Below are 25,662 nucleotides of genomic sequence, written 5' to 3'. Positions count from 1 at the left end.
CTCAGGAGCCTGAGAACACCCCGAGCCTCCTCGGACCAGTGAGCGCCCCCCTCCTCTCCCCACACCCAGAGTCCAAGAGAAAGGGCAGATGACTCCAGCTCCCCAGAAGACACAAGACCCCGGGGGGAGTGTCCCAGCCCTTCCGAGGTGGGATGGGGCGTAAACAGGCTGGTCAGTGAGAGACAGTCAGAGCCCGCCCGCCCCCCCCCCCCCCCCCCCCCGCACAGGCACACCCAGATGTCACAGCGTTGGCGGTGTGGGGGGAGGGGTTCTGCAAGGGCACGGGCAGGATTTCTGGGGGCTGAAGACATCGAGCTGCGTCTGAATACAGCGGTGGGAGGGAATGTTCCAGAAGGGTGTGACAGTAGTACACAGACTAGAGATAAGCACAGACTAGGTACGAGACAAGAGTGGGGGGTGCACAGGGGGGTAGATCCCCAGCACATGGTCCCCTGAGCATCCCTGGTACATCCCCGGAGGCCCGCAGCACCACAGGGCAGGGGTAACAGTTCATCCTCATGCCTGTACACTGAACTGACAGCCACGTTAGCTGACAATCAAGTAGGTCCCCTGGACCTCCTCGGGACCACTGTGAGCCCCCTCCCCAAAGTGGGATGGAAATAACTAAATGATTTGGGGGTGGGGGACCACACCAGCGGTGCTCAGGGGTCACTCCTGGCTCTGCACTCAGAAATTCACTCCTGGCAGGCTCAGGGGTCCTGATGGGATGCCAGGGATCGAACCCAGATCAGCTGTGTGCAGAGCGACTGCCTCACCTGCTGTACTATCACTCTGGCCCCGGGACTGATTTTTCAATCACCCAAACTACTGAGTGCTCACATTCATTAGTTTGGCTACTACCGGAGGTGAACAGCAAGTGTTGGCCAGGGTGTGGAGAAGCGGAGGTCCAGGCACTGCTGGTGGAAAGAGCAGTCTGGCGGATCCTCCCCAAAGGAGAACTGCCGAGGGAGCCAACGGCCCCACTCCTGGGCAGAGCTGGAAGCAGGATCTCGAGGTGCCACATTTGCGCCCCCACTGTGACACTGCTCACAGTAGCCGGTGTTTCAACATGGCGGAGAGATGGTTCGAGGATGCAGGAAGCCCGGATTTGACCCCCCCCTCCCCCACTGCATGGGGTGCTGGTACTTAACGGGGACAAAGTTCAAGTTTTGCAAGATGGAGAAAAGCCTTGGAAATGGATGGAGGGGAAGGTCCTTAATGCACTGCACTGAATACATGCAAATCATCAAAATGCTGAATTTGGGACTCGCAGGGGCTGGAGAGATAGCACAGGGATACAGCACTTGCCTTGCACATGGCTGCCCCGGGTTTGGTCCCCCAGTACCACATACGGTCCCCTAAGTACGGTCAGGAGTGACCCCTGAGCACAAAGCCAGGACTAAGCTCTAAGCACCACCAGATTCAGGGGCCTCACTGGCAGTGCTAGGGTCCACTAGGGTGACACCTGGTGGTGCTCAGGCCTCGGGCAGTCGGACTCAGGGTCCTGTGCATTAGACATGGGCTCTGCCCTCTGAGCCTTCTCCTCCACCGGAAAATGATGTTCCCCAGGCAGAAAATGGTCAGCTTTACGTGATGCTTATTTTAGGGCAGTAAAAATCAAAGCCAGTGACAGATACACAGAAGCCAGCAGCAGAAGAGTCACCCCAGGAAGCAGCAAGAGGTGACAGGTGCCCCAGAGGTTAGATCAGTTGAGGAGGGGGGAGGGGCAACAGCTGTGTACGGAGATCAGGGTGGCACCAGGCACCAGGGTGAGGAAGTGACGGGCAGGAGGGCACCCAAGGGTACCTGTGAGTGGGTGACATCCTGGGCACTCTGTGACCGGCAGCATGTGGTGGGAAGGGCCAGGGGGATCCGGATGACTGGGGTGACCCCCGGGGACCACACAGGGACACTCCCTGACAAGTTCTAGCTGTGTGGTGTGTCTCTTCACCCCAGCCTGGGAGAGGAGGTGAGAACAGGAGGGAAGGAAGGAGTCAGGCTCCAGCGGCCCAGAGGGTGTGACTCCAGGGCACAGTCCTGTCACCGGGCTGCCGCCAGGCCCCAAGTGCCCCCAGATCCAGGGCTGAATTTCATGAGGCATCACCTGCAGCAAGGGGCCGCTCCCCCGTCCCAGCAGGCAGACCCCGCCCATCCCTGGGGCCTGGCAGCTCTGGAGGGGTGAGCTGGCAGAGGAGGCGCCCGCCCTGCACCCCCCACCCCCGCAGGCTCCTCCAGGATTTCTCTCTCCCTGCCAGGAGCCTCAGCCCTGGGGTGAAGCAGAACCGCCCTGTCAGCACTTTCCACGACTTGAAAACCACCACAGACAAGAACCCAGGCTGGGAGGGCCGCGGAGCAGGGCGAGCTCAGTCCCCCGCGGCCCCTCGTGACTCTGCACAAAGCCCGTCTGTGCTCCTGGCTCCAGCTCCCCACGGTGGTGGCGGGAGGGGGGTCCTCTCCCCTGAGCCACGGGGTCCCCACCGCCCAGAACCTGAAGAGACAGAGATGCTGCAGCGGCTTGGCGAGCTGAGGGGGGCCGAGCCTTGGAGGGTCCCCCTCTCCCCGCCCCCCCTCTGGGCACTCTCCGCCTGCGAGCTCTCTCCCGGGCCCAGAGTACTGGCCTGGCCTCTTCGGGAGCCCCCCACCACAGGACTGAAGGAAAACGCCCTCCCCCAAATCCAGCCCGCGGGGAACCCCTCCGGAAGACTCCAGCCAGCCTCTCGGGCCCGTGGCTGCTTTGCGGATGCTCCCCACAGTGACACCCCTGTCACAGGAGGCAGCCTGGAGACCCAGGGGCAGGTCTGGCTCCAGGGCCCTGAGCTCAGGTCTCACTGCCTGTGGCCTCCTGACACAAGCCCCCTCCACAGGGGCAGCCCCCCACCCGCTCTTGCCTCTCCCCTCGCTGGGACACTGCACACTTTGTACCAGGCACTCCGGGCTGGCAGGAGGCATCCCAGGCCTGGCAGCTCACCCGACGGCACCGCCAAACCTTGGGGCTGCCCTGGGAGGTCACTGGCTGGTCACTGGCCAGCCAGTTGGCAGGGTGGGCTGGAGGCCACTCTGTGCTCCCGCCCCGGGAAGCTAGCTGATGGGCACTTGTCTCTGTTTACTCAGCCCTTCACTGTGGCTTTGTGTCCAGAAGAAAAGGGACAGCGAGAGACCCCTTTCTCACTAGTTGTTGGGGTTTTTGGTTTAGGTGGGGCTTGGGTTTTTTTTGTTGTTGTAAATTTGTTGTGCAGAAACTTGCTTTTTCTTTCTTCCCTGCCTACCCCCACTACCCCTACCCCAGTTTTGGGGTCACACCAGGCAATGCTCAGGGGTTACTCCTGGCCCTGCCTTTAGGAATCACTCTTGGCAGTATTTGGGGGGACCATATGGGATGCAGAGATGGAACCCAAATCAGCCGTGTGCAAGGCAAGCAACTTACCCGCTGTCCTATCTCTCTAGCCCCATGAAGAAGCTTTTTTTTTTTTTTTAAACAGTTTAATACTATCCCACTTGTTTAATCTGTTTGGGTTGGGGTTGGGGGCTACTTCTCGTTCAGTGCTTAGGAGTTGTGCCCAGCAGTGCGCAGGGGACACTGTGCTGCTACAGAATGAGCCTGGGTCTCCTGCAGGCAACTTCTAACTGTATCAATGTAGCTAAAACATCAACACGACACCCAAACGTCATTTGAAAAATGATATGCTGTGAGCCGATCCATGTCAAGAAGGCTTTTCCCTGTATTTTCTGATTCTGAATTTTATTTCCAGCCTTTTATGTCAGGTTTCTGGGGGTGTTTTGTTGTTGTTTTGGGTTGTTTTTTTGTTTACTTTTTAGGGTTTTGGTTTTTTTTTCTTTTTTGGACAAAGGTGCAAAGGCATTTCACTGGAGAAGGGATAGTATTTCCAACAAATGGTGCATGAACAATTTTATTTATATAAATAAAAATAAAATTTGATCCATACCTGGCATCATAAAGCAGTAACTTCAAAGGGGTTCATAACCTCAAGTTAAAAATCTAAAATAGGGGCCGGAGTGATAGCACAGCGGGTAGGGCATTTGCCTTGCACACGGCCGACCCAGGTTTGATTCCCAGCATCCCATATGGTCCCCTGAGCACTACCAGGAGTAATTCCTGAGTGCAGAGCCAGGAGTAATCCCTGAGCATCACCAGGTATGACCCAAAAAGCAAAAATAAATAAATAAATATCTAAACTAGGGGCCAGAGAGATAGGATAGCAACTAAGATTCCTGCCTTGCGTGCAGTTGACCCAGGTCCAATCCCAAGCACCTGCTATGGTCTCCTGAGCACCACCAGGAGTCATCCCTGAGCATAGAGCCCAGAGCAATCCCTGAGTACTGCTGGGTGTTGCCCCACACCCTCCCCCAACAAAAGGGGTGAACAGAGATATAACACAGGGGGTCAGGCATGAGCCCTGCATGCAACTGGGCCTGGTTCAATCCGTAGTACTGCAGATGGCCTCCCAAGCACCACCAGGGCTAAGTCCTGTACACAGAGCCAGAAATAGCCCCTGAGCACTGTAGGGTATGGCTCAAAATTTAGAAAGGGGGCAAGGGGGAGACAGAGAGGATAATCGAATTGTTTCTGCCCACACAAATGAAAATTCCAAGAACATCAAAATCCTAACTCCCTCTGCAGATTATTAAGTCCTCTCCCAGCCCACAGTATTCCTCGCCTGGTAACTTCAGGGCGCCCCAGCTGAGCTCCCACAAGCCTGAGCACAGACTCTCCGGAGCACAAAGGGCTCCCCATAAAGTTCAGCCCTGAAGGAGGAACCCCACCACCGCCCGGGCAAGAGGATAAAAAGCCAATGATGTTCATTTCCAAGTGCGCCTTGGGCCCCAAGCCCAGGATTTAATCCATAAAACACCTACGTGGAGCCTGGACAATAAGCATATTCAAGTCTTTTGTTGAGTTCAAAGAGAGACTTACAAACTTCCCAGCTTTTGAAAGCAAGAAATGTCTGTTCTTAGAATTCTATCAGCAGCATCACTGCTATTTCTCACAGGGGTGCGTCTGAGGTCCAGGGTGTAATGGAAGGGACACTGAATCTAAGACCAACATCTCCACTCTAAAGAGGAGGACACGGAGATGCAGAGGGGTGTCACACTGGCCACCTAACAAAATGCATTCAGAATTCACTTAGTAATGTAGAAAGCTGAGCTATGATCTCTTTTATTCCATTTATCAACCTATGCAATTACTTTTTAACCAGATAAAAGTTGTTTTGTTTTGTTGAAATAAAAAGGTTATTGGAAAGTAGAAAGGAAAGGAAAAGAAATTCCCCAGTTGGGAAGAAACAGTATAAGGCTAAATGGATTTATTAAATTAAGACATAGTTTATTGTTCAGCTTCATGGTTGTTTATTTTGGGAGCCACACCCAGCTGTGTTTAGAGCTTATTCCTGGCTCTATCTGTACTCAGGGATCAGTCCTGACAGGCTTGGGGGACCATAAGAAGTACCGGGAATTGAACTTAGGTCGGTCGCATGCAAGGCAAGCATCCTACCCCAACTGTACTATCTGTCTGGCCCTTCAATTACCACTATAATTGAATGATAGAATAAATGGGTTAATAATAAATGATAGATACAAAAGTTCAACAGAGAAAAAGATATATTCTAAAGAACTAAATACGAATTTTAGAACTAACAATTAGCATCTGAAATTTAAAAAATCTTTTAACAGAATGAAGGCAATAAGGAGAGAATCGCTAAACTTGTAAATAAACGAAGAGCCCTACTGATAATTCTCCATCTCTCCCACATTCTATGTTTTTCACGTGCCTTCCTACTTCCGAGTGGAAGTGCCGCTCCCTTCTGGCTCTGGCTTTCTGTTGGGAAATCTGCTGAAAGTCTTGGAGCTTCCCTGATATGTGGCCCTTTGTTTTTCGCATGCAGCTTTTAGAATTATCTCTTTGACTTTTGCCAGTTTAATGATATGTTCTAGTGTGCATCTAGAGTGCACTGTTCTGCTTGAGACTTTCTGAGCTTTCTGGATCTTGGGAGGGCCTTCAATCCCTATTCAGACTAGAAGTTCCCAGCTGTTCTTCAACTAGGAATTCTGGGATCAGAAAGGTAGCTCCAGAGACTGCAGTGTGTGCTTCGCATGAGCGACCCCAGTTTCAATCACTAGCACCTGAAGCACTGCCAAAAATTGCCCCTGAGCACCAAGCTAGGAGTCACCCCTAAGCACTGAACCTGAAGTGATCATTCCCCCCGAAAAAGACTTCTGCTCCTTTCTTTCTTTCTGATCCCCGATAATGTAACTGTTACTCTTCTTGCTGTTATTCCATACAGCTCATATACATCTTCACTGTTTTTAATTCTTCTTTGTGCTTTTTTTTTTTTTAAATGATCTTCCCTTACTTTACCTAAATGCTCACAGATTTAACCAGTTTCTGTCATTCTGCTATTGAAACCCTCCACTGCAGTTTTTTAAATCGTGGTACCATGTTATCTGGATGATTTCTATTTAGACCTTTCCGAAACTTTCTCTCTTGCTCTGTCTTTGTTGAAATTCTCTTCCAGTGCCCTGTTATTTCAGTGAGCACTGTTGGGACAATCGCTTTGAAGTCTTCTGCAGGGAGCTGCGTGGCTCTGTGATGTTGGGGCTTCTCTCTGGACCGCTGTCTTGTCTATTCGGGTGTGAGAATTCCTCCATCTCCCCATCAGATCTGACGTCCTGCACAGGCCTACGAGGACCTGGGGGCCTGTGCTCAATAATTCAAGTGCCTGAGTAGTGACCAGGGCCTCAAAATAGGAGGGACCTGGGGGCACCACTGCAGCAAGTTTGAGAGGGCCCAGGAGGCAAGCAGGAGTTTGCAATCACAAGTGCCCAGGGGTGGCTGTATCTTGAGTTCAAGAGGGGACATGCAACAACCACAAGTTTCCAGCAGCCAAAGGAAGCAGAGAGCTTTTGGCAGACAGCACCAATTCTTCGTACTTGGCCCCTGGGTTCTTTTCTGCCTTATACCTGTGATTTCCGGCTGCCATAAAATGTCTATCAAGGGATTTTTTTTTGTTTGGTTTGGTTTGCTTTTTGGGTCACACCCAGCAATGCTCAGGGGTTACTCCTGGCTCTGCACTCAGGAATTACTCTTGGCAGTGCTCTGGGGATCCTATGGGATACTGGGAATCGAACCCAGGTCGGCTGTGTGCAAGGCAAACACCCTACCCTCTGTACTATCTCTCCAGCCCCCTCAAGGGTTTCTATAATGAGGAACAACAGAAAGACTTAGAAGTCTGCTGGGTACGTTCAGTCTCAGAAGGACTCAACTAACTTGCTAACAGTCAGACATGGCAGGTAGGGGCCTGTCTGCTTGACTGCAGAATAAAGTTCTCTTGATGTCTCTCAGCCCCCAACTGAAGCAGGGGTTTGCTGGGGGTGATAGTGGGTGTAGCTCTCAGGGATGTTCCCTCGGGGTCTGGGCACTGTGGGGAGGGAGAGCCAAGATGGCATCCACCACAGCAAGACGGGGTGAGATCACCAAGACGCGTCTGCCAGCAATTATGCCCCAGAGTTGCTCGTGTCCTAATCCAGTGTTGTTAAGTGCAGGACTGCAGGACTGGGGTGCTGGGTGTTTGGCACAACCATCCTCCTGCTCCCCCGGCCAAAGTTTCCTACCTTAGAATCCTCTTTCCAACCGTAGCTTCCTGCCCGCGGCAGATTTCTTTCTCGGGCAGGCATCCCTGTCTGCAGTCCATCCGGGAGCCTCCTCTGTCCCCTGCATTCTTGGAAAGTTGGCTCGTTGGAGTTTCATTGGAAGTTTGTTCCATTGAATTTGTTCCTACATAGGTGAGCCCCAGTTTTCCTGTCTGTCTGCGGAGATCCCCGTGAAGACCAACACAAGTTCTTCCTCCCTACCCCGACTCAGCAATCTTGACCCCATCCCTTTCCAATCATCTATTTTTTTTTTAATGTAGGAGCACTGCTATTTATTCAGCCATTGATTAAGCTGTCCAATCATCTTTTTTGAAAGCCAAGATGAGGAACCCAAGAAAAAGCTCCAGTGACTGAGCATATGCCCGACATGAAGGAGGCCCAGGTTTGATCCTCGGAGCACCCCACGCCACGCCACGCCGCGTATGGCCCCCAAACAAACAAATTAAATAAATGTCACCAAGGTGAGTTAAGTTCACTGCCCTTTCTTGAGTTACCTTTTCAGAGGAACTCCAAATGTTCCCCCAATGATGTATGTTTCCTTACTTTTCCAAAGGAAAAAGAGTGTAGACATGTGTTTAATATTCAGAGGCCTCCCTCTCTAGGAGGAAAAAAAACTTTCCTAAGAATGTTTGCCCACTGGTGGTCCCCATAGCTTCCTGTTTGAGTCATCTCAAAATCGAGCTGACTCAAGGTCTAGTATTTTGCCAGCCCATAAGAAGGACCCATTAGTGTCTCCTCCCTGGGGCAGGAGGTTCAGGGGACAGTGCAAATAAGGTTTGTGGGGGTCTAGTGGCAGGCAGAAAGACACAGCTGAGTGGCTTGGAGACAGGCTTTGAAGGGGGCCACTAGACCAGATATCCCAGAACTGGAGTCTCAGACCCAGATCTGCCATTTGCTGGCATTTGCCAGTATCAACATCTGCCAAATGGGATGCCCAATGAGGTGACATTTCCTGTCCATGGTGAGGATAGGAATGATGGGTCTGCCGGGGCCTAGCATTAGGTTGGCAGAGTGCAGCTGGGTTCTTTTTTTTTTTTCTTTCCTTTTCTGTTTTCTAACCAATTATGAGTTTCTGGGGCTGGAGAGATGGCACAACAGGTAAGGCATTTGTCTTGCACAGGGCCGACCTGGGTTTGATCCCTGGCATCCCATCCGGTCCCCGGAGCAGTGCCAGGAGTAACCCCTGAGCACTGCCAGGTGTGGCCCCAAAACAAAAACAAGAACAAAACAAAATAAAACAAGACAAAGAAATCAACATCTAGAGGATGACAGGTGGTGCCCACTTTCTCCCATATAAAGTCTAATTTTCCTCTAAAAAATAAAGTCTAATTTTCTCTAAAAAAAAAAATAATAAAATAAATTAGAATGAGTTTCCAAGTTAATGCTCTCCTAGTCCTAAATCAGGGCTTCCTCAATACTCTCTCCCAAGAATGGCTGGATCCTAAAGGAGTCGGGCGGGAGGAGGGGGAGGAGGGGAGCACTGCTCTTCCTGTTTCGCCCTCCTGGCCCCCAGATATTGGGGGACAAGAAAAGCCCTGGTGCCTGCTATTTGAGGAAGAAAGTGACAGGGCACTGGAGGAGGGGAGGGGAGTCAAGCACAGCCAGGACTGAGAGCCAGAGTTCCCCCCTGAGCCTGGGCCAGGGCCTCCCCACGTGCCCCCATCACCGCACCCACCGGACACTGCCCCAGGCCGCTCCTTCTCCTGGGCCACGGTGCAAAAGCCAGGAACCATCTGTCTGTCCGGACCTGAGCCTCGGGATGCAAAGTCCTCACCCTTCGGAGGGCACGAGGTGCGGCAGGAGCCAGCTCTGCGGGGCTGGGGAAGCTCACGGACTGTCCTGGCCAACCGCAGGGGAGCAGTGGGGGCTGGAACTCTCCCCCCACCACCCCTGCATTTGCAACACCCCTTCCAGGAAGACCACAGAGAGGGAGGGATGCCTAACCTTTTGGGAAAGTGACTCAGAGCTCTGAGAATCCAGGGACAGGAGGCAGGAACCACGAGCGCCCCTCCCCCCCAGGAGCTCTGCTTGCCTCTGAGGATGTCTGGTGAGGAGGGGGAGCGGAGCTCGCACCCTGCATGCAGCGCACCCCAGCCCGAGTCCCATAAAAGCGGGCTTGGGCCACAGGCCACAGCCCCGCTCGGAACCTTTCCCGGCTCCCCCCACCCCGAGTCACTGACCCAAGGCAGGCTCCCCCCACCGTGGCCACCTCCTCCCTGCCCTCAGCACGGTCCCCCCAACTCACTGCCCCCTGACCCCAGCTCCCAGGCCAGACGCCCAGACCCTGACAGGCCTGCGGGAGGGCCCCACTGGGGCACCCAGACAGCAACTCCTCCAGAAACCAAGCCCACCCACCCAGGACTCTTGCCCTATTTTCCCACGGGTGACCCTTTCTCTCCCAAGAAAGGTCACAGGGGCGAGCGCAGACCAGACCTCAGCTCCATGATGCGGTTAATTAGTTCATTTGAGGGGGACGAGGTGATTCCATTCAGAAAGCTTTTAGTTGCCAAAGTTTTTATAATCGCCCACATTCAGGGATGCGGGTCTCTCCCCAGGAGGTCACGACCCCCCCAGGTTAGGAAACAGAGCAATTTCTCCCCCCTGGCCAGAAGGTTCTTCCTGGTGCAAACAGGACCTGCCCAAGCCTGGCTGTACTCGGAGCCCCTCGGAACTGCCCCCAGCCTGAGCCCCTCCTGGAGAGCTGCCCCCAGTGCCTGTCCCTCGCGCCCCAAACACCCCCAGACAGGAGACACCATCCCACAGCACAAATGGGGGCACAAAGGCCCGAGAGGTTCCCGCTCTCCCAGACATCACAGCCACTTACAGAGACAGGGCTGGGGCGAGGCCATCCCAGAGTCCTGCAGCCCTGCTGCAGTGGCCTCCTGCCACTGACTGTCCAGGGGTGCCTGTCTGTCCCCTCCCTGGTAGACTGGGCCCTCCCATCACCCGTTTTTGGTCTGTCCTTGAGCAGCCCCCTTCCGCTGTTAGCAGCCCAGTATGGGGATGGCCTGCACACTGGGAACTATTAGGAAGTCTTCAGTGGGGGAAACAGTGCCCACGGTCCCCTCAGTTTGGCAGTTTCTTTCCTACAGGACTTATCAGCACCTTTAATTCCCTTAAGTGTCTTTAAACCTTCCTCAGGTGGAGGGGTTGATTTGTCACTTTCAACCGTCTCTGTTCCCCCTGCTCCAATCCCATCCGGAACCCTTCTGGTTTCTCAGAAGTCTTTGTGCATTTGGTTGGTCGGAGGGTCAGGGAAGGGAGGTCTGAGCACCCCAGGCAATCCTCCGGGCTTACTCCTGGCTCTGTGCTCGGGACTCATTGCTGGTGGTGCTCGGGAGATGGAGACAGTGCCATGCCAGGGTTCTGTTTGGTTTGGTCTGATTTTTGTGGGTTTGGGGGCCACATCCAGGCCTAACTTCTGGCTCTGCAAACAGGGATCCCTCCTGGCAGTGCTCAGGGAGCCACAGGAGGCACTGAGGACTGAGCCACATGCAAGGCAAAGGCCCAACCCCTTTGGAACAGTCTTGGAGACAGGCAGGTGCACGCCCTCAGGGCAGCATGTCTCAGCACTCCCCGGAAAACAGAATCCCCCCATTTTCACGTACACTGGGGAGAAAAGTCCCCCACTTGGCTCCTGGCACCAGCAACAGCAGCAAGAAGCCCCCCCTGGCGGGCTCCGTGCCCTCAGCACCCCATCTCCCACACCCACACGGGCACCCAGCCTCTGCCGCTAGTGCTTAGGCTTGGCCTGCTTCAGGCTGGCATCAGCTGCTTCCCCCAATCTCTCGGGCCCCAGGCCGGCTGCAGGAAGGGTGCTGGGTGCAGATTGGCTGCCCACAGGGCCGGGCGCGGCTGCGGGCAGAGATAAGATGCCCGGTGCCCCACTGCTTGTCACCCTGCCCTGGACAGGCACCTCAGACGCCCGTTTTGTTTTGTGGTCTCTGGAGCACCTCCGAGTCAGGTCCCCTGAGCAGCAGAGTCGACCCTTATGCCCCTCCCCCACTCCCCCTCAGCACAGAGTGGGTCCTGCTGCCAGCACCCCTTCTGCACAAATCCTGCAGCCTACAGCCACTCGGCTGCTCCCCCTCCATGCTGCCACGTATTGGTTGCACCCGTGCCTGTACCTGACCATCGGGCCCTTCATCCTTGCTCCAAAACGAATGGCCTCTGGACCAGCGGGGCACCACCTGAGCCTGGCAGAGAGGCTCACGGGAAGCAGTGTCCCATGTGACCCAAGTGACTGGGAGCGTGTGAGAAGCACTTTCAGAGCCCACTGCTCTGAAATCATCAAGCCACTGCCCTCAAGGCCTAGACACGCCCAGGGTGCCCGGGGACCTCGTGAACAAAAGCCTGGCAGTCCAGGCCCTCTCCAGCCAGGCGCGGGGCCCCCCTCTGCTGTGGGAAGGCCAGCCCCTCTCTTGCAGCCCAAAGTCGCCACCCGGGACGTCAGTGGAAGTACCACCGCTTCCAGGAAGCTGGCCTGGACTGCGTGCCAGGACATCCCACCTGTCAGGGCTTGCTCTTCTTTTACAGAGAGTGGGGGGGGGGGCATATCCTGCCTTCCCCACAACTGAGTCCCACATACGCGCGAGGAAGCCGACAGGAAGTCCTCCCTCACCTCTGAGTGGCACAGGGCCTTTGCCTCCTCTCACAGACCAGGACTTGAATCGTGTGGACAAGCCTCGCAGACGCTCCCTGTCAGAGAAGCAGGGACCCCAAGAACCAGGAGCCTGGCAGCTTCCAGCCTCAGGGTGATCACTCGGTGCCTCCGGCTCCCGAAAGTCAGCGAGAGTGCCAACCACTCTCCCTCCCTCCCTTCCTCTCCCTTCAGGGGGCTGGCAGTTTTGACCAAACAGATGCCCTACATTCTGCAGCTCAGAGTTTAGAAGAGAGACATGGTCCCCCGCCCCCCGACAGCCATTCCTTTGTAGTTGGCCAACTCTGGCTCAGCCAGCCAGGCTCCCAGGACACGGGGCACCTGCCCAGAAGTATCCTCAGGCCCACACAGGCCAGCACGGCAGGCCGCCGGGGCTACCGCGCCCCGCTCCCTCCCTCCTGGCCCAGTTTCTCTTGGCAGCCCAGGACCCCAGGGAAGGCCTCTCTCCTTTCCGAGGGCTGCAGCCAGGCGCCCTACCACGTTTCCAACTTCCACAACCTCTGGGACCGCGAGGGAACAAAATCTTCCGACCCCGTTCTAGAGACAGACCGAGTGAAGGAGCTGCAACGACGAAGCACTTTTCAGTTCCCCATTCTCTGTTCCCCCACCCGGCTCTACCCCCAAAGCCAATGAGACCCCGGTTTTCCCAAGGCCAAGTTGGTCACTCCACCCTCAAACACTCTTAGTGGAATCCAAAACAGGCGAGTTTATCGGAAGAACCCTGTGACCTCCCAGAAGTTGTGTGTGTGAGTGTGTGTGTGTGTGTGTGTGTGTGTGTGTGTGTGTTGGAATTCTAACAGGTAGACTGAGAAGGCAAAATGGGGTGATGCCAAGCCCACGCGTGGCAGGTAGGGGGGCATGCTAATAGCGGCCCCTCAAGCAGGGAGTTGTTTCTGTAGCCAAAGCAGCTGACCTCCCAGCACCCCAAAATAACAATGGTGCCTAACTGCTTGCTCTGGGCCGGGAATAATCAGTGAAGCATGAAACAGAGAAATTCAGCTACGCAGTCTGGGTGAGGCCCTTTCTACCTTCACGGGTGTGGCTTCTTTCCTAACCTTCCCAGCCCCAGCCAGGAACCCCTGCCTGGGCTCGGAGGGGGGTTGGGGAGCCGAGAGTGTTTAAGCAGCCTTCAGCTAGCATATCTGAGAGGCAGGGAGAAGTGCAGAGGAGAAGGTTGGGGTTCAGAGTATGGAACCCGGAGCCAGCTTGTCTGGGTTCGAATCCTCTTAGTCACGACTGAATTATTTGAGTCTGCCTCAGTCTTCCACCTGTAAAACGAATGGGAGGTAAACCTACTTTAAAGAGCTATTAAGGGAATGAGAACTGAGTTAGTAACTGCAGTCCTTAGGCCAGTGAAAACACCCACAAACTTCACGAGACCCTGACCCAGCGCTCCCTAACTCCTCCCACCCAGTATGGCCTCCTGTCTCCTACCTGTCCCAACCCAAGGCCTTTCCCAGACTTGTCAGCCCGACCCCAGCTTCAGCCCCCGCCCCTCCCTCCATTACTCACCAGCGTTACACTTGCTCCATCACGGTTCCCCCTGTCCTGGCCAAGGCCCTCCTCCCTCTCCCCCAGATCTGATATCCCTGGTTCTGTTCTCCGCTCTGAGAGCACTGGCCACACAATTCAACTCTCAGCTGGCGCCTCTGTGCAAACAGGCAAGCCAGGAGTGGAAGACCAAGGGTCCCCACAGAGAAATTCCCCATCCCAGCTTCTTCCTCCCCATCAACTTAACAACTTCCTGTTCCCTGGGGGTGGGCACCCAGCAGTCACCCAATGAACACACACACACACACACACACACACACACACATACACACACACACACACACACACACACACACCTGCTGACCCAGCCAGGATTTCTACCAAAGATGGCAGAGGAAATCATTTCTCCCCAGCCCACAGTGACCCACATGCACTCCATGCCCCCAGCCAAGATCTTCCTGGTCAGACAGGCCTGCCTTCCAGCCACGAGAGTCTTCTCCACTTCCCTTTCTCACATCCCACTGGGCCTCAGAGATTCTGCAGAGATTTGCACAAATGCTTTTGTGGAAAATAAATGAAAATCCTTGGGTCACTTGAGGTCTTAAAGTTCTTCATGACTGAGGATGTGGCCCAGTGGCAGAGTACTTGTCTTGCATGGGAGAGGTTCTGGGTTCAAACCCTATCACTGTGAAAGAGAAAGGAAGGAAAGAAGAAAGGAGGAAGGAAAGAGAAAGAAAGAAAGAAAGAAAGAAAGAAAGAAAGAAAGAAAGAAAGAAAGAAAGAAAGAAAGAAAGAAAGAAAGAAAGGAAGGAAGGAAGGAAGGAAGGAAGGAAGGAAGGAAGGAAGGAAGGGTCAATTCTGTGCTGATTCTAAAGCTGTCCCTTCCTACCTTGTCCAGCCCTGACCTTCCTCCTGACTCCAGCCTTCTTTAGTGATGGTTATATGCTGGTTGTGGCAGGCACAAGGCCTAAAGCTCGGGGGCAGCACTATGCCACTCAGACAAGGCTCCCGCCCTCTCGAGCTCTGACTGGGCCAGAAAGATGGTACAGGAGTTAAGGTGCTTGGCCTCACGCAGCTGACTCCAGTCCAACCCCGAGCTGCATCCCCAGTTCCACATCGCCCTCAAGCACCTCCGGGAGTGACTCCAGCACGGAGCCAGGAATAGACCCTGAGCACCACTTGGCGTGGCCCCAAACCCACCCCTCTCCAATAAAAGGCCAGACAAAGCAGACAGCTATAACCAATAATCACAGACTAGCATGCTAATAAAGTGAAACAGGAGTCGGGAGACAACTCCAAGGGCTTCGTAAGGGGGAGGGGACACTCCAGGAGCAGCCGCAGGACATTTCTGGGTATGGGCGCAAATCAAAAAAACATGCTGTTGGAGCAATAGCACAGCGGGTAGGGTGTTCGCCTTGCACGCGGCCAACCCAGGTTCGATTCCCAGCATCCCATATGGTCCCCTGAGCACCGCCAGGAGTAATTCCTGAGTGCAGAGCCAGGAGTAACCCCTGTGCATGCCAGGTGTGACCCAAAAAAAAGCAAAAATAAAACCCCAAAAACAAAAACTTAGTTATGCCCAAGTATCTCAGTAGAAAAAATGAATAACAAAACCCCAAAATTATTCAAGGGAAACTGAGAGTAAGGAGGGAGATGATCTAATCAATTTCTCCCCTTCTTTCTTCTTTTTTTTCTTCTCTTTTCTGCAGTGCCAGGTTGGAGTTCTCAGCCTCCCACGTTGCAGGCGACACCTCTGGCCCTTCGCTATTTTTCTAGCCAACCTTGCTGCAGTATTGCAGTGAATCAGAGGAGGGCACCTGAGACCTGGAAGAGGAGGGAGCAACTCCACAGCAGGCAGGGCAGGGTGGCAGAGAAGCCAGCGCGTGAACGTGTCTGAGACGCAGAAACCAGCGAAAGGCTCCGCTGTAGGGCTGGATGCGGGGAGGAAGCTCCAGGCAGAGGTGCCACCTGGTTTCCTCCGCTTAACGGTGAGGGGGTCGGGTGGGTGGGAGCACTTGCCAAGGTGAGAAAGCTGCAGTCGGGGTTTCTTGTGCCTAATCAAAAAGATTTTGAGACACCAGGACACCCTTCCCCAGAGAGGCAGGGGCAGGAGACAATTGCTCCTGTAGATCATGAGAAAGGGGCCCCAGGCAGAACTCAGTGGCCCACCAACAAAGCAAAAAGGGAAATCCATTTTTTTTAAAGGAAAATTAAAAAAAAAAAAATTATAAGAAAAAAAAGTGAAAATTATGAGACTAAGACTCATGACATTAAATCTGCGCATTTGGAAATCTTTGCTTGATGTTAAAATTCTAAGAAAGCATACGATTGCTTTGGTCTTGGAGTCCCATCCAGCAGAGCTGGGAGGTACTCCTGGTTCAGTGCTCACGGATGTTTCCAGCGGTATTCCGGGGATCCCAGCCAAATCTCCCCTCTGCAAATCATGCGCTCCTTTGAGCTATCTCCCTGGTCCCCAAGAACGGGATTTCAGCCACTATCTTGTGTAAATAGAGGGAGGAGATAGAAGAGGGGGAAGACGTGAGGAGCGGCTGAGTACGCGATCCCTGTCTGGGACCCTGCGCCAACGCTGCTGAGCGGAGAAGTTTCCCGGCAGACAGGCCATCCAGGCAGGGAAGGGCCTGCTGCTTCCCCCTAACAAAGCCAAGGGGGGCCGAGGCGACAGGATGCAGGTGCGAGGCCTTGAGACACACCTACCCCATTTCCACTCAGCCTTCTTTCGGCCCGTGACCCCAGACACCTGCCCTTTGGCAGCCAGCTCAGACCATGGGCCGTTAGCGCGCCCACCACCACCCCCTTTCGTCAACCCGGGACTGGCACGGAATGTGCCACCAGCAGCAGCTTCTGCAAACAACCTGTGGGCACATGTCACCATCTGTGCCAGCCACGGTGCCGTATGTCATGAGGCCACGGCCCTTCCTGGTAGAAGTCCGAGGGGTTCTGAGCAGGGCTGCATCGGGACCCTCGTGGGCAGTACCAGCGCCCCGGGCCTCTTTCCTCAAACCCTCCCCCAAAGTAAGCACCAGAACCCACCCCGTACCCTCTTCCCAGCCCGGCTCTCGCCCAGCAGGGCGCAGCCTGGGAGTCCCCAGATGGCCCTCGGGAGAGAGAGCTGGTGTCCACCCTGCCGGGGGGACAGATCCCCGGGACTGCCCCCGCGCCCCGCCATCCCCCGGGGAGCCTCCCCTTCTCTCCGGGGCGCCCAGCCTCTGCGCCGCGGGGCGTCCGCGCCCGGCTTTGTCTGCGCCCCAGGAGCGCGCTCGCCGGGTGCCCGGGGCGCTCCCCTCCGGCTCGCAGCGCGGGGTCCCGCCGGCCCGACGCCCCCCGGCGCGCTCTCCCCCGCCCGATCTCCGCTCGCCCAGCCCGCCCCGCGGCCGCCGGACCACCCCGACCGCCCCCGACGCGATCGAGGGGGGCGCGGCGCCCACCGCTGCCCCCCGGCTCGGGGAGCGCCGGCCCGGGTGCCGCGCTGGCCAGCCGAGCCCCCCTCGCCCTCCCGCCCCGCACCCCGAGACCGCCGGGAGCCGCCGCGGCCCCGAGCCCCGCGAGCCGGCGCGCGGTACCTTTCCCTGCGGAGCCCGGGAACTGTGCGTGCGGCGAGCGGCGCTCCGGCCTCGGCCTCGTCCGCCTCCCCTCCTCCGCCGGCCGCCTGGCTTCCTCCTCCAGCCGCCGCCGGGACCGTAGGGGCCCGAGCCAGCCGCCGCGGCCTGTGTGGGGCCCCGCTCCGCCTCGCGTCCCCGGCCCACCCCGCCCGGTCCGCGCGGCTCGGCCCCCGCTCCGCCCCCGGGCGGGGACGCACCCAGCTCCTCCCCGGGCCCGCCCCGCGCGAGCCGGGAAGCGGGTGGCCGCGGCGGCCGCGGCCGGGGTGGGGGTCGCGGCCGCCTCTCCCCGCCCCCCGGAAGACCCGGGACGGCTTTGGAGATCCTCGCTGCGGGGGGCGGCTCGACCGGCCCCGCTCCCCCGTGCAGCTTCGCGAGGGGCTGCAGGAGGGCTCAGGCAGTTTCTCGCTGCTGAAACCCGGGAGTCTCTCCAGAACTTCCGGGGGCCGGGGCACATCTGTACTCGGGGTAACAAGTCCTCCGTGGGAGCCAGCCGTGCTGCACCCCTGGATTGCCTTGCAGCCTGCCAGCGAGCCCAGAGCCGCGCGCCCCAGCGCGGACACGGGGCCGCTGGGGTGCAGAGGTCTCCTTGGGCAAGGGGGGTTTGGGGAGTTAGAGAGCGCTTGAAGGGCTGCACTTGTTTTGAATGAGGGAGGCCCAAGCTCGACCCCTAGCACCCTGGGGTCGCACGCAGAGTGACGCCAGGCGCCACCTCAAGAGTCGCTCCTAAGAACTACTGGGTGTGACCCCCCAGATCAAGAAAAAGGTAAAAGGAAACGGATGGGTTTTTTGGTTTTGTTTTTGTTTTTTCTCCCTTGCAGGAGACACCGGCTTTGTGTACGGGTTATTTCCTTCTTTCTTGGCACAAAGGTCTGGGCATTGCCCAGGGTGTGTACCCTGCACCTAGAACCTTTCTCCCCCTCTTCTGGCAAATCCCTGTGATCCCAATGAAATTTAAAGTCAGGATAAAATGTCACACCCTCCGCTGAATCCTTCCCTGTCGCCAAGGAGAGCCAAGGTTTTTGAGTGAATCCTCAAGATCGATGGATTTGAGCTCGGCTTCCGTGTGGAACGTAAGAATATCTTCATCTCTCCATGCTTCAGTTTCTTAACCTGTTAAGAGGATAAAGAAGCCAGAGAGATAGTACAGGTGTCAAGGTGCTTGACTTACAGCCGGCTGACATAGGTTCAATCTTCTGTACCGCAAATGGTTACCCAAGCAGAGCCGGGAATGATTCCTGAGAACGATTTCTGAGCACATAGCCAGGAGGGAGCCCTAAGCCCAGCTGGCTGTGACCCCAAAGCCTAAATAAATCAATAGGTGGTGCCAGCACCCATCTCACCTGCACACCCCCGAGTTTGACTTCCCTGTCTCCCCATCCCCCAGCAGAGTGACACCTTCTCCAGGGATCAAAAATGCAGAATTTTTGGGCTGGAGCAATAGCACAGTGAGTAGGGCATTTGCCTTGCACACGGCCAACCCGGGTTCTAATCCCAGCATCCCATATGGTCCCTTGAGCACTGCCAGGTATAATTCCTGAGTGAAGAGCCAGGAGTAACCCCTGTGCATCGCCAGGTGTGACCCAAAAACAAAAAAAAAATGCAGAATTTTAGTCAGAAGAAACTGCCATCCTGATCATCCCCCTTTTAAGAAAGATCTTCTGGTTAAAACCAAGATAAAAGCATCACTCCTCAGACAGAGTTTGAGAGAAATCTCAATTTGAAAAAGGAAAAAAGAAGAAGTACAGGAGTAAAGATGCTTTTTGCCTTGTTTGCAGTCAATAGTGGTTGAGCCCCAGGCACTGCATATGACCCACTGAGCACTGTCAGGTGACACTTCAGAGCACAGAACCAGGAATAGCTCCTGAGTACCTCCAATGTGTCCCCCCAAAATTAAAATGATGATAATGAATTGTTATGAGCATGAGTGAAGAATATGAATATGGGCTTGATGGAGTGTAAACGATGGGAAACTAGTCAACGAAGGGAAGTGGGCATTAAGACACCCACCCGGGTCCTCAGTACTTTCAGCAAAAGGCCCCGCTTTGACCCAGTTGGCTCTGGCTGGGGCACATACCACTGTTGGAGCCTGAATCATACACCCAGGGCTGAAGTGGATCTTATCCAAGCCTTAGGGATGGGGAGTGAGGAAGGTCTTCTGTGCTCTGCCTGCTATTGGAATATACCAGAACTCCGTGCCAAGCTCCTGGAAAATTCACCAAAAATATTGCCTATTGTTGAGGACATTTGTCATGTTTCAGGAATCCCCAAGACCTTTTGAGAGCCATTCTCTGTTTGGGAACCTTTTTGTGTGTCACAAAATCCTGCACCCCTGTTCCAAAGCCAAAAACTGTTTCCCCGTGTCCTCAGCAGCTGGGCTGTTGGCATTATGCAGCCCTGACAACCAGTTGCACCATGGAACTGCCTTTTGTTTTTCTGCCCAGGGACTTCTCCCAACCCAATCTTCAGGGGCTCACTCAGTGCTGGGGTCAAACCTAGGCCTCCTGAATGCAAAACATGTGCATTAATCCTTTGAACTCACTCCTTCTCTCATTCCCCATAAAATATTTGTTTGTGGAAGTGAAGAGGCCATTTTTATGAAGAGACCAACATCACCCCCGAATTCATTCCGAAGGATGATATCTGGCTTTAGGGACAGCCGTGGCAGAGGCATTGAATTTCTTGCCAAAATAAAGGGGGGTGGGGAGTAGTGTATGCTTCAGTTGTTTATAGCTATTGCTACATAAAAGGCCACACTCAGAACTTCCTGGCTTAGGGTTGGAGATAGCACATTAGCCTTGCACAAGTCTGATCCAGGTTCAAATCCTTGGAGTCACCTATGGCTCCCCGGTCACCACGAGAGCTCACTGCTGAGCACAGAGCCAGGAGTGGCCTCTAAGCACTGTCTGCTGTGTCCCAGCCCTCCCCACCAAACAACGACAAAAAAAATCAACTTTGGTGTTTAAAACTATAGTGATTTCTTAATATCTCTGCGCATTTACTGTTCCTGGCACATTCTATTGGCTAAAAAACCAATCATTGGCCCCGGCTCACAGGGAGGATGAATGGCCTGCATCTCTGGATAGTTGTCTTGGTCTGCCATAGGGCAGCTGCAACAATGCCCTGTATCAATGGGGCGTCTTCATCTACGGAAATGTGTCTGTCCTGTAGTTCTAGGGACCGGGTGTCTGAAACCAGAGGGCCAGAGTACTGGCTCCTTCTGTGAGAGAGAATCTGTTCCATTTCTCTCTCCTGGTTTCTGATCATTTATAGCAGTCTGGTATGCCTCAGCTTATAAATGCATCACCTGATCTCTGCCTCACCTGAGTCTCTGAGCTCTGTTCTGCCTGAGTCCTCCCAGTGGGTGGGACTATCCCTACCTCTTTGTTCAATTGTTCCATCTTAGATGGATACTAGCATATTAGGATACACTCGAATTCACTGCAATATTTTACCTCTGTAGTCTTAAAAGAAGATCATCTTCTGCAATTTCAGGGGTAAGATATAACTCTATTATCTCTTTGGGGTAGTCAGAGTTAAACCCATAATACGTGCATATATGCATGGAAGGAATAATTGATCGCCATCTCTCCAGATAACCGGACACTAAACAGTTGCCCCAAGGAATAGTTAATGACTGATTTCTAAAGTATGTGGGCTCAAATGCTTAATAAAGCTTCACACTCCCGAGGTCTGAATGGATACTTCTTCAGAGAGAAGGTTATGGTCCATAGGCAGACAAAAAGTAATGCTCCACATCCCTGATTACCAGGGAAATGCAAATCGAGACTACAATGAAATACCAATTCACACTCATGAAAACCGCTGACATCAAAGGTAGCAGAAAGAAGTACTGGCAAAGTCCTGGGGAAAAGGAACTCTCATAAGGTCAACAGAACTGTTTTCTGAGGGTGCTGGGGGGAGGGGAGTGGGAGGACCCTTGGGACAATGGGGGCAGGGCCCTGGCATTCTTCATGGCAAGGCAACACCACAGGCATAAAACAATAAAGTTAGTACGGATATAATATGTGTATGAGTATGCACATTGTGTATAAAAAAAGAAAAAAGGAAAAAAGAAATTCACATACACTGTTGGTGGGAATGTAAATTGGTACACACATTTCTTTCTTTTAATTTTAGTGTTGTGGCGCTTTCTTTAAAAGCTAAAGATAGAAAACTACTGTATGATCCAGTAACCTCATTTCTGAAAATCTAACCAGAGAATCTGAAAACATTAAGTGATATTGACCTCAGCATTATCTGCAATAGCTAAAAATGAAAGTCATCAAAATGTCCATAGAGAGATGGTTGGATAAAGATGTGGAACTTCATATAGTGGAACACTAGTCAGTTATAAAAAGAGATAACATTTGGTCATTTGTAGTAAAACTGGAAGAGTTCCAGGGAACCATGCATAAGAAGAGGAGGCCTGAAGGCAATAGAAAGTATTAGACAGCTATAGTATGTGTGCACTGAGAAGATATAAGATTGACAAACAGGGGCCAGAGAAACAGGACAGAGATAAGGCCCTTGCTTAGTACATACTGACCTCATTTAATCTGCAGCACTGCATAAGGTCTCCTGAACACCTCCGGAAATGATCCCTGAGCACAGAGCCAGGAGTAAACCCAGAGCTCTGCCCGGTGTGACCCAAACACATCCCCCCCACCACCAAATTCAAATGAAATAAAACTGACACACAGGCTGAACAGAATAAAAAGACAAACCAGAAGGGCAGAGCATGTGACTCAGAGGTAGAATGCACACTGTGGAGGAGGGCCTGACATCAGTCCCCAACACTGGGCGGGGGAAAGCAAAAAACAAGGACATTGATAATAGGAATAAGGTGACTTGAAGAGAAAGGGGTGGGAGAGGGCTGTACGGCTGTGGAGGGAGATGAAGATAGATAAACAAATGACTAAACCAAAGCTCTTTACAAATCACAACAGCCCAGCAGCAACCGTGGGTAAAATCTGCTTTTCTATCCCACCAAGGACCTTTGGAATCTAATACGGTCAATGGGTACAGGGTGTAAGTTAAGAAGGGTCCCTATTAAATTGTCTGCCATAGAGGTGGGGTAATATACTGGGGACATTGGTGGTGGAGAATGTGCACTCATGTAGGGGTGGGTGTTCTATCATAGTATAACTGAAACTCAAATGTGAAAAAATTTGTAACTGCATCTCACGGTGATTCAGTAAAAAAAAAAATCCCTATTACTTCCTCTAGCACCACAGTGGAAAGATGGGGTTCAGGCTCTTGATCATGCACAAGCTCTCCCTTTTATCATCTTTAAGATGAGGGTAATGTGGGACTAAGGGTTGAGGCACTTGCCTTCCATGCCACTGACCCAGGTTCAGTGCTTAGCACTGTAAGATTATCTCCCTAGTACCTCCAAATGTAGAGCCAGGTGTAGGCTCTGAGCACCTTGGGGTAAGACCCAAAACCTGCCCCCAAAGGAAAGAATAAAACGGGGATAATGTTGAAAGATCATCTCAGGGCTGTGCTAAGGATTAAGAGAGAAAAAGATGGGGGCCAGAGCAATAGTTCAGCAGGTAGGGCTCTTGCCTTGAAGGTTTGATTCTTGGCAACTTACATTGTCCCCCATGCCCACCAGGAGTGATTCCTGAGCACAGAGCCAGGAGTAAGCCCTGAACACAGCTGAGTGTAGCCCCAAACAAGAACAAAAACACAACAACAAAAAAGAATAAAGGATGTGAAAAGTGGAGTCTCCACCCCGTTAGGTCCCGCTGGTTGTCAAATTGGCATCGTTATCTACCTGATTCTACCTTATTCACCGGTAAAGTTTCCACCACTGCTCAGGAACTATCAAAGACAGACACGGTCAGGGAAGGAGAAAGAGCTTTATTGGCAACACAGGACAGGTTGGACGATGGTAGAATCAAGTCCTCAAAACAACCATCTTGGGACTGGAGCGGTAATACCGAGGGTAAAATGTTTGCCTTGTATGCAGTCAACCCCGTTTAAACTTGAGTTCTCTCCCTGGCACCCCATATGACACCCCCCCAGCCTTTCAGGAGTGACATCTGAACACAGAGTCGGGAGTAAGCCCTCAGCACCACTAGGGTATGGCCCAAACCCAAAAACAACAACAACAAGCAAACACGCAAAAAGCAACCATCTTGTCTGTAGGATCATAAGAAGCAATTTTTATAGGAAAAGAGAACAAGGAGGCACATTTTTTAAGAATGGAGAGTGAGGGCTGTTTACAATCAAGTGGGTGCCAAAACAATTTTTCCCCGGGGGCTAGTGAGAGAGCTCAGGAGGGTGAAACATAAGCTTCGCATGCAGGACCCTGGTTAGAGGCCCAGCACCACCATCCCTGATCACTCAGTAGCTCCAGAGCAGTGCTGGGTGTGTCCTAAGAAAACGAAAAAAGCGAAAACAAACCAAAACAATTCCCTGGTGGGCAGGTCCTCTGAGGCATCCTCCTGACCGTAAGCTGAAGCCAAGGTTTCAGAATCAGCTTTCAACTTGTCCTTATCTTCAGCTTTTGGGAGGACAAGATAAGGGCCAAGTTCCTGCCCAGAAGACTTGTAGGATTTTAATATTTTTGTGTGTTGTTTGGTTTTTGTTTCAGTTTTTTTCCAGTGCCAAGGGATCAACCCAGAGCCTCACACCGGTCAGAGAAGCACTTTATCAGTGCCCCTGGACCCGTTGTTTTATTTTGTTTTGTTTTCATTTTGAGTTTAACCCTTCGTTTCTTTAGGGCCGGTTTCAGTATCAGTTGTATCCGCACAGCTGACTTAGGCTCCAGCGGGGGTAGGAACCATGACTAAAGCGTTGATGGCGCAAGTGCGTCCCTCTTACAAAGCACCTTCACGCCCACTCCCACTGGGCCGCCCTGTGCAGTGAGCACAGAGCAGCAAGAGCTTCTGAAGTGCACCCCTTACACCCGTGATGCCCCTCAGAACACAGACTACAGTGACTCCCACGCCAGTAGGAAGCTCTACCTTCCAGGGGCTAGAGCCATAAAACATCCGGTAAGGTGTTTGCCTTGCACGCAGCCAACCCCAGCTCAATCCCTGCCATTTCTTATGGTCCCCAGGCACTGCCAGGAGTGATTTCTGAGTTCAGAGCCAGGAGTAATCCCTGAGTATTGTCAGGTATGGCCCAAAAATAGTAGGAAAGAAGAAGAAAGAAAGAAAGAAAGAAAGAAAGAAAGAAAGAAAGAAAGAAAGAAAGAAAGAAAGAAAGAAAGAGAGAGAGAGAGAGAGAGAGAGAGAGAGAAAGAAAGAAAGAAAGAAAGAAAGAAGAAGAAAGAAAGAGAGAGAGAGAGAGAGAGAGAGAGAAAGAAAGAAAGAAAGAAAGAAAGAAAGAAAGAAAGAAAGAAAGAAAGAAAGAAAGAAAGAAAGAAAGAAAGAAAGAAAGAAAGAAAGAAAGAAAGAAAGAAAGAAAGAAAGAGAGAGTGAGAGGAAGAAAGAGAGAGAGAGTGAGAGGAAGAAAGAGAGAGAAAGGAAGGAAGGAAGGAAGGAAGGAAGGAAGGAAGGAAGGAAGGAAGGAAGGAAGGAAGGAAGGAAGGAAGGAAGGAAGGAAGGAAGGAAGGAAGGAAGGAAGGAAGGAAGGAAATTTCTACTTTCCAGGCCAGAGCAGTAGTTCAGCAGGTAAGGCCTTGAGTGTGGTCAACCCAGGTCCAATCACATATCGTCCCCACAAATGGATCCTGGAGGCCCACCAGGAATGATTCCTGAGCAAAATGGTTCCTGAGCACGGAGCCAGGAGGAAGCCCTGTGCATTGCTGTGTGTGGCCCAAAAAGCAAAATTTCTACTCTCCACATAAGCCAAAGGGACCTGCAAGCTTACTGGTCTGTCCTGTCATGTACCGGGCCCAGAGCACGTGATTTCACATGACAGCCTGCAAGAGGGATGACCCCCATTCCTACATGATATGGGGCGGGGTCCCATCGCTTGAGAAGCTAGAGGCTGGGGCAGGTCCTGTCAGGTTGCCTGAGAGCATTTAGGGACGTTGCTAGACGCGGGTCGTGATTGGAGGTGGCAGGGGTCGGGGCACAGGAGGGGCTGGGACCTGCATTTCTAACGATCTCCACATGAGGCCGATGCCAAAGAGACCTCAGGCCAGACTTTGGGCAATGACAGTCCACAGCTATGGTGCCAACCTCAGCTGTGCCTCAGAAGAAGCTTTCAAAAGCACCAAGCAGGGCCAAAGAGAAAGTAGAGTGGGTAGGGCCTTGCACACGGCCGACCCAG

The 25,662-nt window shown here is 53.2% G+C and overlaps 1 protein-coding gene across 2 annotated transcripts in view; it reads right to left on the bottom strand.

The window, feature by feature from the left end:
• Positions 1–17,586, bottom strand: part of SMOX (spermine oxidase) — a 51,481-nt gene extending 33,895 nt beyond the window's left edge. The window contains exon 1 of one of the 2 annotated variants that reach the window (XM_055131379.1): positions 17,398–17,586. The gene's annotated coding sequence lies outside the window, so the exon portion shown is untranslated. The remainder of the gene's footprint in view (positions 1–17,397) is intronic. The other variant, XM_055131378.1, reaches the window with a different exon arrangement.
• Between the last annotated feature and the right edge of the window lie 8,076 nt (positions 17,587–25,662).

Source organism: Sorex araneus, chromosome 3 (genome assembly GCF_027595985.1).
Source record: "Sorex araneus isolate mSorAra2 chromosome 3, mSorAra2.pri, whole genome shotgun sequence".
Taxonomy (NCBI): domain Eukaryota; kingdom Metazoa; phylum Chordata; class Mammalia; order Eulipotyphla; family Soricidae; genus Sorex; species Sorex araneus.
This window is presented reverse-complemented; position numbering and strand designations above follow the sequence as displayed.